The 3,255-nt window shown below is 33.7% G+C and overlaps 1 pseudogene; it reads right to left on the reverse strand.

The window, feature by feature from the left end:
* Positions 1–338: 338 nt before the first annotated feature.
* LOC145017155 (putative germin-like protein 2-3) lies at positions 339–1,077 on the reverse strand (annotated as a pseudogene).
* Positions 1,078–3,255: the final 2,178 nt, after the last annotated feature.

Below are 3,255 nucleotides of genomic sequence, written 5' to 3' on the forward strand. Positions count from 1 at the left end.
TGTGATTTCAAAGTCTAGTTCTTGCGCACTCTAAGGTGTGTCTTAGTGATTTCTAAGTCTATTTCTTGCATAATCATAGGTTTTTCTTTGTGATTGCTAAGTCTATTTCTTACACACTCTTACGTAAATTTGTCTTTGTGATTTCTAAGTTTATTTCTTGCACACTCTTAGGTTTTGAGTTTGTATCTTACTTTTGAAGTAGTTAATTACACAAAAGTAAATCAAAATACTATGACAGTAATATATATTTATTTTATTCAATTTTAAATATAGCAACATAAACATAACAAATATCACAAGATTGAAAAGAAAATCAACATTTTAAAAGCATGTAAAAGCTAGAATTTCGATTGAATTTGATAGACGACGTTGATGTCAACTTCAAAGGCCTTCGCAAGAATATCTCCAGCGATATCGGGATTTGACCCAAAAACAGCGTTTGCTATGGTAATAACACCTGGATTTTGACTACCCAAAGCTACAATAGCAACAGCATAGCCATTTCCCACGTTTTTCTGGAAGTGAATCAGGCCTTCTGGGAAAACGAAAACATCGCCTTTCTGAAGTTCTTTTGTGATGAGTCGGTTTTGAGGGTTGGACGTGACAAATCCGACTAGAATACGGCCTTCCATAACAGTCAAAATTTCAGTGGCCCGAGGGTGTGTATGTGAGGGGCAAAGTCAATACGTGCCATTGAGATACCAAGAGTGTTAAGTCCGGGCAACTCTGCTACAGTCACTGGAGTCACAGCAGACCCAACAGCATTCGAGGTATTTCCCATTAGTTGCAGTCCTCTATAAAAGAAATCATCAGCTTGTACAAGCCTTGCCTCTTTACAAACCAAGCCATTCACGAATACTACCAAGAAAAATAAATAAACTATTAATCACAATTAAATATGATATGTTTTCTAATCATGCATGAAAATGTAGAGAGTTTCTCGACCTCCACACATAAATTCTTACCTGTGCTATTTTGGTCTCCAACACAGAAGTCCTGAAGAGGACTAGGGTCCGAAGCAAACGCAAGGGAGCAACCCGCCACCAAGAGACCAAATAAAAGCAAATGAGACGTCATTGTTGAGAAGCTGAAAACTTGTTTTTGATGACTTAATTATGGTAGATTGGGAAATCAAAGCTATGTACGTAATAAAGAATGGAACTCGCAATGCTTTTATAGTGAAAATATAGGATCATCAAGACTAATACCATCATAGCGTCATCATAATCATCTTGAGATGCATTCAAATTTTGCTGTTCAATTTCTAGAAGCAAGATACATTCAACTTACGTTGTCTGGTTCTTAATTTCATAAAGGTTGCAACTACTAACCTTAATTATATGTCTATGATCCTTCCATTTCGTATATTTACTTATATACTTTTTCATAACTTCCATACTTAGGATTAATTTTAATGGAACCTTGAATGTTTATTATGCATAAGAATTTTCTACTTATATCAATTTTTTAAGAAAATGAAAAAGTCTTGAAGAACAATATTGACCGTTTCCATATGAGATAAATATCATAGTTAAAGAATGCTTTATGTATATTTTATTTTTCAAATGATGCATTCCAGGCTTTTCTTGAAACAAAAGATTAGCTACCTGCACTACAAAAAAGTGCACAATTACCGAAAACCATTTATGTGTATAATCCGTTTGATAATGGGTTTTATTTGTTTGTTAGACACATATCAAAATTGGTTAGAAGGTGTACGTGGGCAATATCATGTATCCATACATAACAAAGATTACAAACTTACTACTTTCAGTGATAAATGCACAATACTACGGATTATCAGCATAAACTCTATAGCGATGTATTGCACACAAATTTAAGATCCCCTTTTACAAACACAGTGTCTATACTAGTTGTTTGTAAATTACTTGTATTAATTAGAAGTCTAAAATTACACAAAAAAAATCTTAATTTTTCTGAATAAATAAAGAAAGATAAATTATAACAAAAAATAGATTTGGATTTTATAGTATGAATGGAAACAGTAAATATAAGTCCAAAATTTTGGAAAAAAACCCATAAAATTAAACTACAATAATATACATCTAACCATATGTCTCTTCCAGCAACATTTTTCTAAAACATGCCCCAACCACCAATTTTGATTTTTGTGTGGATGTTGGATCAACGACCGCCATAGATTTCAGCGATTATAGAACACCGAGCAAAGCGACGATGATTGAGGAAAGGTTAAATTATTAAACAACTCTAGAAAAATTCAGGAAACAATAAATTATTTCATAGTGATTCTCATCTTCCTTGCTTGATCAGGCGATATGTGCACCCCTTGTTCGACTCCCTTCCCTATAAGTTTTAAAACTAGCGAACTTGTGTCATCTTAATACATTTGCCATTAGTAACACAAGGTTTTGTTCTTTAATCCATGAAACCTAGATTCGTAATTTTGTATGTTATATGCTATTGATATGGATGTAGGTACATGTTAATTTAATTAACTAGTAGGCAAGGTTCACACTTCCACTTTTTGTTTTTAGTGATATTGTATTTTTGGCTTATTTGTTCATATGTTTTAGGTTCACACTTGCTAGTGACTAATAAATTTCAAGAGAATCCTTTTATGTGTTTTGCTCTCATTTGCTAGTTACCATAGATCTTCATAATTTCTATTTATTTGCCATGGCTACACGCCTGCAGGGAGGTTGTTGTTTTATTTATTGATGTCCAGGTTGAAGACAAATAATGAAAATAAGGGTGGGTTAAACCCTAAAAACCTTATGCTTTGAAATGGTGATTGAGGATGGTGTTGATAATGATGGTGGTGGTTGAGGGGGGACTGAAGAAGGGAGATGAATGGAATGGGGGTAGGTATGGTGACATAAGTTAGGTTGGGTTGGGGGGGGGGGGGGGGGGGTTTGTGTCTATTTGTTGTCTTTCTTAATTATAAAATTAAAACAAGAAGACAAAAAACATATTTAAAAATAGTTATGTATCGGTCACACAAGTAAGTGAAACCATAATGACCATACTAGTCAAGATAGAAACAATAAGCTCTGAACTTCTCACTTTTTTAAAGCACATGGTATGATTTAATCTAATACAAATAGGTACATAAGAAGTAAATGAAGACATGGTTTTTGAAAAAATCGAGTTCTCTTTTGCAAAATATAGGTTTAATGCAGGGAAAGGTCATATGACCTTTATTGTGCCGTTGCCTTCCACTTGATTACCCTCTTTCTCATGTTTCTCTACTTTCTCGGTACACTCTTATCTACA

This window comes from Lactuca saligna, chromosome 9 (assembly GCF_052625555.1).
Source record: "Lactuca saligna cultivar CGN05327 chromosome 9, ASM5262555v1, whole genome shotgun sequence".
Lineage (NCBI taxonomy): Eukaryota > Viridiplantae > Streptophyta > Magnoliopsida > Asterales > Asteraceae > Lactuca > Lactuca saligna.